Source organism: Delphinapterus leucas, chromosome 1, assembly GCF_059928025.1.
Source record: "Delphinapterus leucas isolate spDelLeu-1000000601 "Yukka" chromosome 1, BTC_Dleu_Yukka2, whole genome shotgun sequence".
In the NCBI taxonomy this organism is placed as follows: domain Eukaryota; kingdom Metazoa; phylum Chordata; class Mammalia; order Artiodactyla; family Monodontidae; genus Delphinapterus; species Delphinapterus leucas.
The window spans coordinates 139,482,155-139,499,700 of NC_143129.1; the positions used below are offsets into that span (position 1 = coordinate 139,482,155).

The 17,546-nt window shown below is 40.3% G+C and overlaps 1 pseudogene; it reads right to left on the reverse strand.

Annotated features, from left to right (window-relative positions):
* Positions 1–2,249: 2,249 nt before the first annotated feature.
* LOC111175888 (bridging integrator 3 pseudogene) lies at positions 2,250–2,986 on the reverse strand (annotated as a pseudogene).
* Positions 2,987–17,546: the final 14,560 nt, after the last annotated feature.

Here is a 17,546-nt window from a genome sequence, read left to right on the forward strand (position 1 = left end):
GAATGCCAAGAATGGCTGGCAAACAACTGAAGCTTGGAAGCCTTCAGGATACCAACACTGCTCAAAACTCATTTCTGAGTATCCTGTACCCTTGATGTGTATCTTGAATTGGCATTTTTAAAAATGGACCCTTATTTACCTGGATATAATAATAGTGCCTGCCACCACCATTGGACAGACCTGGTGCTCTAATGCCGAGTTATTACACACTAGGTAATCTCTGGCATGTCTTCATTGGCATTATAAAATGTGGCCGGAAAGACAGGCCCTCAGAGTAAGAAGTCCGTATTGGTGGTAGGAAACTCAGGTTAGGAGTACTTTTGTCACCAAGTATCGGTTATTTAGCATACAGCTCTCAAATGAGACTCATCTGTGTTTCTGGATGAGATGATGGCACTCTGTTCAATCTGCTAAATGCCACTGTGTATAGAATAACATCTTGAGAAGCTACTTAATGCATAAGCTGTTTAATGCTATAAAATATACTACCTAAATTAAATGCCACTTACTTTTTCAGAGATGAATTAATCAACATCCTGGTCAAATTCAAAGCTTTTTGATGTATAAAACTTCATAAATTATAGGGGGGCAGGGAGGGAGGTGCACGAGGGAGGGGATATGGGGATATATGTATATATATAGCTTATTCACTTTGTTATACAGCAGAAACTAATACAACATGGTAAAGCAATTATACTCCAATTAAGATGTTTTTAAAAAACCTTCATAAATGGAACTAGCCCATCAATAAGCAAAGCATAATGAAAACCTGCCTAGATATTTGGGGGTGGGGGGGCGCATGTTATTCTGAGTGTTTTTTTTGCTCCTCAAATTAACAATCTCTGTAGAGGTAAACAAAGACCCCCAAATAAGAACAAGCACTGCTTATTGTCAGCAAGGGAGGCAGCCACTACTATAGCTTGAATTTGGCACAGACCTAAATCCAAGGCAGAAAGAGGAGTTGAAAAGCTTTATGGTGGCAAAAGGGGAAGGTGCAGGCTGATGGAAGGTTGAGGGAGTGGGGAAGCTGGAGGTGGGCTGACTAGAAGACGGGCATCCTACGTAACTGCTGAGGGAGAGCATATTTGGCTTCCCCTTGTTGGTCCTAAGAGGATGGGTGTGGGCAAAAATGGCAAGCTGTCAGTTTAGTCCTGACCACTTGGGGCTGATTGCTGCAAAGGTGTGGTTTGACTCTCTGACCTGAGCCCCACCTTTGTTGCCTTCAGTCAACTGAACACATGAGGCAACACCCAGAGCAGAGAGACACAGGCTTCTGGCAGGGAACTCTGGGGGCCTCAGTTCGATGTCTACCAAGGTCCAAGGCTGCACAAACCCAAACGCATCTTCCGTTGAACATCCTCAGGCAGTTATTCCTCCTGGCAGCTGCAAGGTGTCTAGAATTCATCCCAGATGTCCATGGGACTGCCTGTTCCTAGTGCCTTTCCCTGAAGAATCTCCTCAGGACATAGCTTTCTCTTTCTGACCCAGCCCAACTGCCAGCACAAATCCACTGTCCTTGCTTTGAGGCTGTGACTCCATCTGTGACATTTTGTTTGGTAGGATATTTACATGAGTTGAATCCTGGTTACCTAGGGAACTTACAAGACTTGGAGCACTTCCTTGCACTTGACCTAAGGCATAGAAGTGGGCTAAACCAGGCTTTGCCATGCTGGGAGGTTGGAGTGAGGGGCTTGTTAAAGCTGCAGGACCACAGCTCTCAGAGGGAAGGCTGAATTCGCAGCTACACACATTCTTGGAGGGAAGGGCCTCTTCTGGGACAGGGGAGAGTCTTTGAAGTGGAAAGGAAACAAGGATGGGTGGACTCCCAGGATAGTTCTTTTGGAGGTAAATGTGATCTCAACCACTCAGGCAAGACTAGGACCTCAAGTAAGCTGAGAAAGCCCATGCCCTTTGAAGGCTGGAAGCTTGCTCTGGCTCTAGGCCGGGATATACTTTGAACAGTTTGGAAATAAGAAAGTCCCTGGGGTTCTCTACACTGCTTACTTGTGTCTCCTGGCTCTTGCTATTGGGTGGGGAGACAGCAGCCTGCTTGGGGTTCCTGGTGCCAAGCTCATTCCAAAGGGCTGGTGAGGCAGGGTGGGAGCCGCCTCTGTCTCCAACCTGCCAGGTACCATACTTCTCCCAAGGGAGGGCCTTCTGCTAGGCTGATGTCTGAACCTGAACTTGAAAAGGTCAAAGGCTCAAGAGGCTGACTGGTGTCCTAGGAATCTTCTGAAGGGAACAGGGATTTAGTCATCAGACACAATAGAGAGGCTCTGGGCTCCCTCAGTTTGGTCTCATTCTTCCAGAGTCTCCTGCTGCCCAGACCTCATCCAGGTGTCCAGGCTGGTCAAGATGTTGGGTCAAGTCTCCAAAGATCTTATGTGTCTCCTGACCTGCTCTTGGATCAGGGACTCAAAGCTGAGTTGGAAGGAGTGGAGTTGACTGTTGTAGAACCTCAGCAGCTCATCCAGGAGCTGTTTGTTCTTGGCTTCAAGGTCATCCCATACAGGCCAAAGGTCTTCTGGGCAGCACCAGCCCTGCCTTCTCCTTTTCCTCATACTTCTCCACCGTGGCCTGCAATCACCTATAGTCCTAGTATATAGGAAGGCTGCTTCCCACCACCTTCTCACCACCATGTTGAGGTTCTGGAAGACACTGCCAAACTTTTTCAGGGTTCAGTAATGGTCTTTCAGATCTGGTTCACTTTTTCCTGGTTGAAGGTATCCATCCACTTCATGGCCATGTCCAGGGTGGTCACCATGTTCAGTAAGTCCTGGTCTTGCTGGCAGAGGGGATTAGAGAGTAAGTCTAAGGACATCTTCACAGCAGATTTGATGAGTAGGTCAGCACTGGGACTCTTCTTCATGTCCTTTCTCAGCCTCCTGGTCTGCTCTTCCAGCTGCTGGAGTTTTCTATACTTCCTTTCACAGTCTCTCTCCACTGCTGACCAGTCTTGGAAGGAATTCAGCTCATGTTCATGAACGTGGCCCTGCTGCCAGGATCTTCAGCTGCAACTCGGTCCTCCTTTTTTTTTTTTTTTTTTTTTTTTTAAGGAGACTTGTTTTACTTAGAGTGGAAAATTCTGCCAAGGACAAAGTCAACACAACCATATGCATGGAACACAAATATATGTATGGAACATTACATATACAAAGGGTGCTTGTAGGGTTATAGCAATGCAGAAGTAAGAAGTTAGGAACAGGGAAGAATTCTTCCCTGCAGGTTTCAGAGGGATCATGGCCCTGACTTGATTTCAAACTTCTGGCCTTCAGAACTGTGACACAATAAACTTCAATAGTTTTAAGCCACCTCGTTTGTGATGTTCTGTGATGGCAACCCTAGGAAATGAATACATATCCTCTGTGCAAAGTATTACCTAGCATGTTAGAGATTCTCTCAGAAGAATGTTTCTCTCTGTTGCTGGAGGTGCTCAAACACAAGTAGGAAGACTACTCAGTGGTGATGTTGTTGAGGAATTTAAATTATTACTTATTTTTAAGAGTTCCACATAAGCCAGATTCTATGATCTTAAGATATGAAGAGCTTGGAGGCGAATGATTCTGGCATTACATTACAACATTTGGAGTTGACTCTGATGAGTATTATCAGGACAGTTAGATTTTTCTAAATTGGCCCAGTCTTATAAGCTACAGCCACCAATTAGAAAAATATTTTTTAAATTAAATTTATTTACTCATTTATTTTTGGCTGCATTGGGTCTTCATTGCTGCACACAGGCTTTCTCTAGCTGTGGTGAGTGGGGGCTACTCTTTGTTGCGGTGCACAGGCTTCTCACCGAGGTGGCTTCTCTTGTTGTGCAGCACGGGCTCTAGGCACGCGGGCGTCAGTAGTTGTGGCACGTGGGCTCAGTAGTTGTGGCTCGTGGGCTCTAGAGCACAGGCTCAGTAGTTGTGGCGCACGGGCTTAGTTGCTTGGCAGCATGTGGGATCTTCCTGGACCAGGGATCGAACCCATGTCCCTTGCATTGGCAGGCGGATTCTTAAATGCTGCACCACCAGGGAAGCCCATAAAAAGACTTTTTTAAAGTGCTGTTAAGGTCTTTCTCAATGACTTATCCACTTTCAAAGAGTGTTCGCCCTCCAAGTGCACTGTGGATTTAATTGCTTTGTCTATATCTTGCCATTTTTCAGACCTAGGAGTGAAAATGTGTTTCAGGTGTGAAATACTGTCTTGAACTAAGAAAGCAGGAGTGACTAAGACTCACCCAAGCCCTCCAACAGAGCCCCAAACTCCTTACCTGCTCTTAGAATTTAAGTATTAGATGCCTAAGACTGTGGAAACCACCAAACCTACAAATGATTGAGTTATTTGTAGTGAGGTGGATGGACCTAGAGTCTGTCATACAGAGTGAAGTAAGTCAGAAGAAGAAAAACAAATACCGTATGCTAACACATATATATGGAATCTAAAAAAAAAAAAAAAGGTTCTGAAGAGCCTAGGGGCAGGACAGGAATAAAGACACAGATGTAGAGAATGGACTTGAGGACACGGGGAGTGGGAAGGGTAAGCTGGGACGAAGTGAGAGAGGGGAGTGGGAAGGGTAAGCTGGGACGAAGTGAGAGAGTGGCAGGGACATATATACACTACCAAATGTAAAATCGATAGCTAGTGGGAAGCAGCCACATAGCACAGGGAGATCAGATTGGTGCTTTGTGACCACCTAGAGGGGTGGGATAGGGAGGGTGGGAGGGAAACACAAGAGGGAGGAGATATGGGGATATATGTATATGTATAGCTGATTCACTTTGCTATAAAGCAGAAACTAACATACCATTGTAAAGCAATTATACTGCAATAAAGATGTCAAAAATAAACAAATAAAAAGCAAATTTTTTAAAAAATTGCACAAATTTCAAAGGTCTCTGGCCTATGTTCCTTGTTGGAAATGGAGCCTCCTGACTTTTTAGTGTTAAAGGAGTCTCAGTTTCCTTCTTGAGATTATCCCCCATTATTGGATATTGATTTATTATTTTCATAAAATTGCACATGGGAGCCTGTTGCCTGAGACCAGTCATAAATTATGAAAACGTGTTCAGCTCCTCTGTAGGGACCGATCATCTTATGGGGAGAATTACCCAGAACTAAATTTAACTGCTTTGTATAGGTTTGTGAGAAGGTTTGATGTCCCTGGCCCTCTAATGAGGAAGGGAAAGTAGAAAGGGGCTAACGTTTTCTAACAACCTACTAGGGACCAAATTCTTTGCATGGTACTTAATTTAATGCTCTTAACACAATGAAGCACAATCACCACCTGCTTTGATAGAAGATAAAGTAGAGGCACAGAATGATGAAAGACTTTCCCCAGGCTAGTGAAGGAGCAGAGCCAGAGTCAAACCTAATTTTGTCTGCCTCTGAAGTTAAACCTCTTTCCAATTACTGCATTGCCATTCTAAAGTGGAGTAGTAATATCTCAGCTAGAGGTGGACAGAGTGGTTTTTATTAATATCAACCTAAACCTTGTGCTCTTCAAGTTCTGAGAGATTTGCTCCAAGGAGCCATTAAGAAAGGACACTGATCCAAGGGCTATCAATTAACACGCTCTTCATACACAGCTATCAGCAGCTATTTAAAACCTGGGTAATATCTTCCTAAAAATACGTATCAGTTGTCTGGGTATTTATGCCCTATCGCTCTTGGTTTTCCATCCTTGACTCCATTAATAGAATTTTCCTTAATTCCTTTTCTCTTTTTATGGCTTCGCAAGAGGCTAATTTGCAGGCAAAACTGCTAATTTTACAGTTGCTTTCCGCTTCCTCAGCATGAGACTGACTGAGGAGTTATTAATAGAAGAATAGGATTCCCTTTTCATCCTTTTGCTACTGACTGTTGTAGGAGGTGGGAAAAACTCCATTATTTAATAACATTTGTTCTTCTTGAAAGGTCATCATTCCAGCCTTTCAGTTTCCACTAAAGTATAGCAGTATCAGCAGCCACAGCAGCCACTTTCTCTTCCTGAAGGGATTCTGGAATTCCTCCAGGTTATACAGTTGGCATAAAACTGTCTTTGAGATCCTCCTTGGGAATGGGGTCCAGCTGGGAAATTCTCTCGGTATTTCTGTGCATTTTCCAAATAGTAATTTCTAGCCACAATTATTTTTAAATGTGCCAGTCACCTACATTCCTGAAAAGGATGCTGAATTTGGGATATATTAGTTGAGAATTGTATTTGGCTGCTCATAGCAGAGAATAGAAATAATAGTGGCATAAACAAGAAAACATTATTTTTCACAGAAAATATGTTTTAAAATAGACATTCAGGATTGGTATGGTGACTTCACATTGTCATCAGAGACCCAAGCTCCTTCTGCCTTTCAATTTTATTGTCACTACCATGTAGTTTCCATCCTCACAGCTGACCTATGGTCTCAGATAGCCACTGGACCCATGACTATAAATTTATGATTCTAATCAGGAAACAGAACATAGAGTAAAGGGCAAAAGGGACAGATCAGCTGTCTCTCCATCACTTATGGGACTTTCCCATAGGTCCTCGCAACAGATTCTGTTTAGATCTCAAGCTGTAAGGGAGACTGGGAACCATACATAGTCTTTTATCTGGGCACACTGCTGCCTCCATAGTAACTAGGGTTATCTTACTAAGAAGAAAGGGTAGGACAATATTAGAGTGGCAAATAGCATGTCTGCTACATGGAACAAAGAGAATGACTAAATAAAATTAAGCCAATAAACCCTTACTAACCACCTATTTTATGCCTGGAGATGAAATAGAAAGTTTAGATTAATTCCTTTAAGGAACAAAAACTTACCTACATTATATACCTCATGTCTTCTTAGCCTAGAATGCTTTTTCCTTCCTTGTTCACCTGGAAAACTTGTATTAATTATTCAAGGCTGTTCTCCAATATCACCTGCTGTCCGATGCTTCCTTGGAAGATTCTTCCCAGGAAGAATTCATCAATTGCCAGGTGCTCAGCTCTGTCCCTAGAGCACCTTGTCCTTCACTCTACTTCACCACTTAATTCCTCAGAGGCAGTGTGCTGAAGTGAGGGTAACACGAGAAGTAGGAAATGCTGACGTCAACTCCCAGGTCTGTTGCTTACTAGCATTGAGACAGATGCTTTTGCCCTTTGAGCTACCGTTTTCCTGCTGCAGAAGAGAGAACGCTAAGTTCCACTTCAGGGACTTTTGTGAAGATTAAATGAGATTTCTTAGGAAATACTATCCAAAAGAAATTTATATCAGTTATATATAAATAAAATATTATTTTATTTATTTATAAAATATTTATTTATATTTTATTTATTATTTAATTTTAGTCAAAATTAAATAAAACTGATGTGAAAGTCCAAAGCATTTTTTAAAATAGAAAAGGTTACTACAAAATAGTAAGTTTTAAATTCCTGGTAATTTTAATGATTCTAAATCTATATGGCCTTAAGATAACCTCAACATAATGTAATGCAAAAAAATGAAAATGAAACTTCAGATAGAAATAGATAAACCTATGACCTATTAGAATATTATAACACAATTATCTGTGAAAAATTAAGCACAAAGGTCAGTAAAGATCTAGAAAATTTGAACAACACAACTAACATGTTTGATTTAATGAATATCTATCTATCTATCTATATCAGTCTTGAATCAATGTCAGAGAACACACATCCTACTTAAACACATGCAGGCTCTTTATGAAAAACTGTCCTAGGCCATAATGCAATCTCAACCGATTTCAAAGAATTGTCATCATACAGACCATCCTCTCTGACCATAATGTAACTAATGCAGTAAAAAGTTACTCACAAAAATATAATTAAACACAATATAAAATTGGAAATTTTAAAATTTACTTTTAATGCCAACCCCAGTTAAATAAAATTCTCTACCTACTCTCCAACATCCTCACAGCAGAACTGATTAGAGAAAAACCAAAACCCTGCTGATTGGTCTCATTTTATATTCATGACCATTAAACTCAAGCAGAACTTTAAGACTGCTTGGTATTCATGCTAGTTTCACTCATCCTCCTACTCTCGTATGTAACTACTCTACACCTTTTTCTCTTTCCCCAAACCACGACACCTACTCCCATACTTCCTCTCAGCTTAGACCTTGCTTACTATTTCCCTCAGAAGAAAGAAGCAATCAGAAGATGACTTTAACAAGCTCACATCAGAAAATATATTCACCTGTTTCTTCTTTAGCTTTTCTTATGATGCATAAACTCTTCATGTACCCTATGGACTTCAACCCCTCCACTTTTACACCAAGTCCCACTTTCTGTCACCCACTCAAGAATAGCTCCTGCACTTCTCCACCTTATTTCCTATGTCACAAATTTTCATAATCACACAGACATGTAAATTTTCCCATCTTATAAAGAGAACATATTTTCCTCCATGTACTTCCCTCTCCCCTTTTACAGAAAAAAATCCTTACGGTGGCTGTGAGAATGCATCTGGTGACCTCCAACTACAGGAAGTGTAACTGACCAAGAACCCAATTGCTATGCTCTAAAATCTAAATCTACCTCTACACTTGCACCAAGGCCATATTTCGCACAAGCGACTTAGTCAGTGGCCAAGTATAGCAGGAACACTAAAGCAGGTACGTTTAGTCCACTAAATAAGACTCCTCTGATGCCTTTGGCTACAACTCTCTGATAGCCTTATGGAAATGTCCTTTAGCCACGTGGTAGTCTATGGCGTGTCCATCCAACCTTCAGTCCCTTTCTCCCTCATGAAAGTCAGACTTACAAGCAGTTGAAGGACTATCCCAGTCTTTTTAAGCTCTCTCCCCACTTTCTCTAACACAGGTATGTTTCCTAATAAAATTCTTGCACATTTAATTTCATCTGGGAATCTGCTTCTCAGAGGATTCAAACTAATTCACTCCTCTGAAGAGTTTACTTTCCTCACTCTCCATTTCTCTCCTCTCACTTTGTCTTGAATCCATCCTAATCAAGTTTTTGAGCCACAACTCCATTGAAACTCTTCTTGTCAGCAAATTCCAAGACTACTCAATTGAAAGATTAAACTTCTCCATATTTTAGTTGCTCTACCAGCAGTATTTGATACAGTTCATCCCTCCCTCTTCTTCAAACTGAAAGGCTGACAGGATATACTAAACTGTAACTTGTTTATTCAACTGCTACTCACCTTCTCCATTTAGATGTTTTATACGTATCTCTGATTTAACCAGCCCAAAACTGGGGATTTGATGATCTTCCCTCCAAATATTCATTCTCTCTTAATCTTCTTCAATCTGTAAATGAACATTCCATCCTGAAAGAGGGGACGTTACTACATATCCTATGGACATTAAAAGGTTAAGGAGTAATACTATGGACAATTCGATGACCACAAATGTGATAACCGAGATGAAATAGACCAATAATTTGAAAGACACAATTTTCCAAAACTCACACAAGACAATCAGAATAGGCCTATATCTATTAAGGAAATTGAGTTTGGCTAAAGCTGGTCTTTGTCTTCTCTACATTAGTGAATCACCACTTCAAACAATTGCTTACTTTCTTCCCTGAAAAGCAGTTTCTGGTTATTGCTCTGGCCAATATTAATATTTTTATTGAGTAATCAATATTCCATCTATTGAGTGTTTTCTATGAGCTATTATGTTGTGCTAGTTGCTTTTGATATATACTTCTTACTTCTTTTAACAACCATCCCATTTAATGGATGAGAAAATTGTAGCTCAGTGAAATTTAGTTGTTTGTCCATTGTCCAACAGTTAGCTGAATGGATGACCTGGGATTTTAAAACACCTGTCTGACTCCAAAGCCTGTGCTTTCTCTATAGCCCCATGCTAGTGCATAAGAAGGTGCCCTAGAACCTATGAATCAATGAGATATCACTGTCCATTCACTAAAGGGTTAATATTTTTGCCTGCTCCTGTTCTTGCTTCTTGGAAGAAGATGTAGGGTCTTTACCTCTACAACTTCTACAATGAAGCTCACCCTGAGCATTTGATCTCCTGCTAGTATGCTTTCTGATACATACTGGAAAATAAAATAGGAAGCCAGGCATGGTTTAGTCATACTTGTTAAACTTTTATGCTACCAGTCAGAAATGATGTTGACCTTAAAGTTATGATTAGAAGCACACATTCTGAAAAAGAACACAGTTCAATAAGAACAAAACCAGTAAGACCTGGGAGCCCACAGGTGATAGGAAGCATAAACAGCTGCTATATGATATATTATTGCCTCTGGCATTCACTATTTATGGTGAAACTGTAAGGTGGTACAGTTTTTCCCTGTACACATGTTTTTCAAGAGAGAAGGAGGGAAATCATGCAATTTTTTTGTAGTTCCAAAGGGGCAAGAGAGAGGAAGTGGTTTGGGAGGGACAGAAAATATGGTCCACCCACTTCTGCTATCCATTGCCTGCTTTCCAAGCATGTGAACTGAAGTGTAAGAAGTCTGGTAAACTGGAAAGTTAGAGTTGTTACAGACAGATCTGCCTTTGATATCATTTCTTTACTACAGTTTTATTGAGATAAAATATAAATAACATAAAACTTACCATTTCAACAATTTGAAGTGTACAGTTCAGTGGCATTAAGTACATTCACAATGTTGTGCAACCATTACCACTATCTAGTTCCATAATTTTTCTTAATCATAAATGGAAACCACATATCTGTTAGTAGTCACTTCCTATTTCCCCCTTCCCCCAGCTCCTTGCAACTAATAACCTCTTCTCTGCCTCTACAGATTTTCCTATTCTGAAGGTTTTACATAATAAACCTACATACGGAGGCAAAAGACCTATACACCAAAAACTATAAGATGCTAATGAAAGGAATGAAAGAAAACACAAACAGATGAAGAGGTATACCATGTTCTTGGACTGGAAGAATCAATATTGTGAAAATGACTATACTACCCAAAGCAATCTACAGATTCAATAAAATCCCTAGCAAATTACCAAAGCAATTTTTCACAAAACTAAAACAGAAAATTTTACAATTTGTATGGAAACACAAAAGACCCCAAATAGCAAAAGAAATATTGAGAAAGAAAAACGGAGCTGGAGGAATCAGGCTCCCTGACTTCAGACTATACTACAAAGCTACAGTAATCAAGACAGTATGGTACTGGCACAAAAACAGAAATATAGATCAATGGAACAGGACAGAAAGCCCAGAGAAAAACCCATGCACATATGGTCACCTAATCTATGACAAAGGAGGCAAGAATATGTAATGGAGAAAAGACAGCTTCTTCAATAAGTGGTGATGGGAAAACTGGACAGCTATATGTAAAAGAATAAAATTAGAACACTTCCTAACACCATACACAAAAATAAACTCAAAATGGATTAAAGACCTGAATGTAAGGTCAGATACTATAACATTCTTAGAGGAAAACATAGGCAGAACACTCTTTGACATAAATCACAGCAGGATCTTTTTTGGCTGCCTAATGAAAATACAACAAAAGTAAACAAATGGGACCTAATTAAATTTAAAAGCATTTGCACAGCAAAGGAAACCATAAACAAGACAAAAAGACAACCCTCAGAATGGAAGAAAATATTTGCAAACGTAGCAACTGACAAAGGATTAATCTCCAAAATTTATAAGAAACTCATGCAGCTCAATATCAAAAAAACAAACAACATCAGAAATTGGGCAGAAGACCTAAATAGACATTTCTCCAAAGAAGACATACAGACGGCCAAAAAACACATGAAAAGATGCTCAACATCACTAATTATTGGAGAAATGCAAATCAAAACAACAATGAGGTATCATCTCACACCAGTCAGAATGGCCATCATTAAAAAACCTACAAACAGGGGAGAGACCTTCAAGTTGGTGGAGGAGTAAGACGTGGAGATCACCTTCGTCCCAACAAACACATGAGAAATACATCTACATATGAAACAACTCCTACAGAACACCTACTGGACCCTGGCAGAGACCTCAGACTTCCCAAAAGGCAAGAAACTCCCCAAGGGCCTGGCCATGTGGCTGACAGAGTCTGGGTGTTCTAGCCAGCTGCCAGGCCTGTGCCTCTGATGTGGGAGAGCGGAGTTCATGACATTAGTCCACCAGAGCCCTCCTACCTCCACATAATATCAAATGGTGAAAGCTCTCCCAGAGAACTCCATCTCAACGCTAAGACCTAGTTCCACTCAAGGACCAGCAACATACAGTGCTGGACACCCTATGCCAAACAACTAGCAAGACAACAACACAACACAACCCAGTAGCAGAGAGGCTGCATGAAATCATAATAAGGTCACAGACACCCCAAAACACACCACCAGACACAGTCCCGCCCACAAGAAAGACAAGATCCAGCCTCATCCACCAGAACACAGGCACAAGTCCCCTCCACCAGAAAGCCTACACAAGCCCCTGAACCAACCTTACCCACTGGGGGCAGACAACAAAAACAACGGGAACTATGAACCTGCAACCTGCGAAAAGGATATCGCCAAACACAGTAACTTAAGCAAAATGAGAACACAGAGAAACACACAGCAGATGTAGGAGCAAGGTAAAAACCCACCTGACCAAACACATGAAGAGGAAATAGGCAGTCAACCTGAAAAAGAATTCAGAGTAATGACAGTAAAGATGATCCAAAATCTCGAAATAGAGTGGAGAAAATACAAGAAACGTTTACAAGAATCTAGGAGAACTAAAGAGCAAACAATGATGAACAACACAATAAATGAAATTTAAAATTCTCTACAAGGAATCAACAGCAGAATAACTGAGGCAGAAGAATGGATAGGTGACCAGGAAGATAAAAGAGTGGAAATAACTACTGCAGAGCAGAATAAAGAAAAAAGAATGAAAAGAATTGAGGACAGTCTCAGAGACCTCTGGGATAACAATAAACACATCAACATTCGAATTATAGGGGTCCCAGAAGAAGAAGAGAAAAAGAAAGGGACTGTGAAAATATTTGAAGAGATTGTAGCTGAAAACTTCCCTAATATGGGAAAGGAAATAGTTAATCAAGTCCAGGAAGCACGGAGAGTCCCATACAGGATAAATCCAAGGAGAGACAGGCCAAGACACATATTAATCAAACTATCAAAAATTAAATACAAAGAACAAATATTAAAAGCAGCAAGGGAAAAACAAGTAAAACATAAGGGAATCCCCATAAGGTTAACAGCTGATCTTTCAGCAGAAACTCTGCAAGTCAGAAGGGAGTGGCAGGACATATTTAAAGTGATGAAAGAGAAAAACCTACAACCAAGATTACTCTACCAGGCAAGGATCTCATTCAGATTTGACAGAGAAATTAAAAGCTTTACAGACAAGCAGAAGGAAAGACAATTCAGCACCACCAAACCAGCTTTACAACAAATGCTAAAGGAACTTCTTTATGCAGGAAACACAAGAGAAGGGAAAGACCTACAATAATAAACCCAAAACAATTAAGAAAACAGTAATAGGAACATACATATCAATAATTACCTTAAATGTAAATGGATTAAATGCTCTGGTGAACAGATACAAAAACAAGACCCGTATATATGCTGTCTACAAGAGACCCACTTCAGACCTAGGGACACATACGACTGAAAGTGAGGGGATGGAAAAAGATATTCCATTTAATCTCCAAAATTTACAAGCATCTCATGCAGCTCAATATCAAAAGAGAAAACAATGCAATCCCAAAATAGCAGAAGACCTAAATAGATATTTCTCCAAAGAAGATATACAGGTTGCCAAGAAACACATGAAAGAATGCTCAACATCACTAATCATTAGAGTAATGCAAATCAAAACTACAATGAAGTATCACCTCACACTGGTCAGAATACCCATCATCAAAAAATCTACAAACAGGGCTTCCCTGGTAGTGCAGTGGTTGAGAGTCCACCTGCCGATGCAGGGGACATGGGTTCGTGCCCTGATCTGGGAAGATCCCACATGCCGCGGAGTGGCTGGGGCCATGAGCCATGGCCACTGAGCCTGCACGTCCGGAGCCTGTGCTCCACAACAGGAGAGGCCACAACAGTGAGAGGCCTGCGTACCACAAAAAAAAAAAAAAAAAAAGAAAATCTACAAATAATAAATGCTGGAGAGGATGTGGAGAAAAGGGAACCCTCATGCACTGTTGGTGGGAATGTAAATTGATACAGCCACTATAGAGAACAGTATGGAGTTTCCTTAAAAAACTACAAATAGGGGCTTTCCTCATGGCACAGTGGTTGAGAGTCTGCCTGCCAATGCAGGGGACATGGGTTCGTGCCCCGGTCCAGGAAGATCCCACATGCCGCGGAGCGGCTGGGCCCGTGAGCCGTGGCCGCTGAGCCTGCGCGTCCGGAGTCTGTGCTCCGCAACGGGAGAGGCCACAGCAGTGAGAGGCCCGCGAACCATAAAAAAAACAAAAACGAAAAAACAACTACAAATAGAAGAACCATATGACCCAGCAATCCCACTACTGGGCATATACCCTGACAAAACCATAATTCAAAAATTGTCATGTACCATGATGTTAATTGCAGCTCTATTTACAATAGCCAGGATGTGGAAGAAACCTAAGTGTCCACTGACAGATGAACAGATAAGGAAGATGTGGCCCATATATACAATGGAATACTACTCAGCCATAAAAAGAAACAAAACTGAGTTATTTGTAGTGAGGTGGATGGACGTAGAGTCTGACATACAGAGTGAAGTAATTCAGAATGAGAAAAACAAATACCATATGCTAACACATATATATGGAATCTTAAAAACAAAAAAAAGGTTCTGAAGAACCTAGGGGCAGGACAGGAATAAAGATACAGACATAGAGAATGGACTTGGGGACATAGGGAGGGGAAAGGGTAAGATGGGATGAAGTGAGAGAGTAGCAAAGACATATATACACTGCCAAATGTAAAATAGATAGCTAATGGGAAGCAGCCACATACCACAGAGAGGTCAGCTCGGTGCTTTGTGACCACCTAGAGGGGTCGCATAGGGAAAGTGGGAGGGAGATGCAAGAGGGAGGAGATATGGGGATATACTTTTATGTATAGATTCACTGTGTTATAAAGCAGAAACTAACACACCATTGTAAGGCAGTTATACTCCAATAAAGATGTTAAAAGAATTGTTAAAAATAAAATACAATAGGCATAATCTACACAAAAGAAGAAATCTACAAACAAGAAGTGCTGGAGAGGGTGTGGAGAAATGGAAACCCTCTTGCACTGTTGGTGGAAGTGTAAATTGATACAGCCCTTATGGAAAACAGTATGGAGGTTCCCTAAAAAACAAAAAATAGAAGTACCATATGACCCAGCAATCCCACTACTGGGCATATACCCTGAGAAAACCATAGTTCAAAAAGACACATGCACCCCAATGTTTATTGCAGCACTATTTACAATAGACAGAACATGGAAGCAACCTAAATGTCCATCAACAGAGGAATGGATAAAGAAGATGTGGTACATATATACAATGGTATATTACTCAGTCATATAAAGGAATGAAATTGGGTCATTTGTAGAGATGTGGATGGACCTAGAGACTGTCATACAGAGTGAAGTATGTCAGAAACAGAGAAACAAATATATATTAACATGCATATGTGGAATCTAGAAAATGGTATAGATGATCTTATTTGCAAAGCAGAAATAGAGACACAGACGTACAGCATGAATATAGGGATACCAAAGGGGAAAGGGGGTGAGGGTGGGAGGAATTGGGAGATTTGGATTTACATATATACACTATTGATACTATTTGTAAAATATATAACTAATGATAACCTACTATAAACTCAGAGAACTCTACTCAGTGCTCTGTGGTGAACTAAATGGGAAGGAAATCTAAAAAAGAGTATATATATGTAACTGATTCACTTTGGTGTACAGCAGAAACTAAAATAACATTGTAAAGCAACTATACTCAAAAAAATTTAATAAAAAAATAGAATCATACAATTTGTGGTATTTAATAGCTGACATCTTTCATTTAGCATCATGTTTCCCACATTGACCCACAATATACCATGAATTAGTACTTCATTCCTTTATATGGCTGAATAATGCTCCATTGTATAGATAGCCCACATTTTGTTTACCCATTCATCAGCTGATGAACATTTGGATGTTCCTACCTTTTGACTATTGTTGAATAGTGCTTCTTGGAGGTCATTTTAGATGCACTGTCTGTCTATCTGTCAAGTGTTGAAGACAGTCGCAGTAACTCCACTCTTTTCCCAAGTGCCCTAGGCCTCACACCTTTGCACAGGCTGCCAGCTCCACTCCCACACTGGTGAATCAGTTTCAATTTCATCTTCTCCAAGTCCCTCTTCTTTTACTCTACATTAACAAGCTCTTCACCCTGCAAGTCTCTACCTCACGCTCTTCCTTGTTTCCTTTTTTCATCACAATTTTTAAAAAATATCTTTATTGGAGTATAATTGCTTTACATTGTTGTGTTAGTTTCTGCTGTACAGCAAAGTGAGTCAGTTATACATATATATATTTATATATATACTCTTTTACATATCTGCTGTATAACAAAGCGAATCAGCTATATGTATACTTATATCCCCATAAACCCTCACTCTTGCATCTCCCTCCCACCCTCCCTATCCCACCCCTCTAATGGGTCACAAAGCACCGAGCTGATCTCCCCGTGCTATGCAGCTGCTTCCCACTAGCTATCTATTTTACATTTGGTAATGTGTACATGTCAATGCCACTCTCTCACTTCATCCCAGCTTAACCTTCCCCCTCTCCGCGTCCTTAATCCATTCTCTACGTCTGAGTCTTTATTCCTTTCCGGCCCCTAGGTTCTTCAGAACCATATTTTTTTAGATTCCACATATATGTGTTAGCATATGGTATTTGTTTTTCTGTTTCTGACTTACTTCACCGTGTATGAGAGATTCTAGGTGCATCCACCTTACTACAAATAACTCAATTTTGTTTCTTTTTATGGCTGAGTAATACTCCGTTGTTATATGTGCCACATCTTCTCTACCTGTTCATGTCTCAATGGACACTTGGGTTGCTTCCATGTCCTGCTTACTGTAAATAGAGCTGCAGTGAACATTGTGGTACATGACTCTTTTCTTTCTTTTTTTTTTTTAATGGAAGAAAATATTTTATTCAAAATAAGCTGTTTTCCCTGGCACTTTTTCAGGAGAATCATTGATCTTCTTTATATAGTATACTTTTGTATGGGATACATAAATACATTCTTTTATCTTTTTTTTGAATTTTTGAATTTTATTTATTTTTTTATACAGCAGGTTCTTCTTAGTCATCCATTTCAGACGCATCAGTGTATACATGTCAATCCCAATCTCCCAATTCATCACACCCCCACCCCCATCCCCCGCCGCTTCCCCCCTTGGTGTCCATATGTTTGTTCTCTACATCTGTGTCTCAATTTCTGCTCTGAAAACCGGTTCCTCTGTACCAATTTCCTAGGTTCCACATATATGCATTAATATACGATATTTATTTTTCTCTTTCTGACTTACTTCACTCTGTATGACAGTCTCTAGATCCATCCATGTCTCTACAAATGACCCAATTTCGTTGCTTTTTATGGCTGAG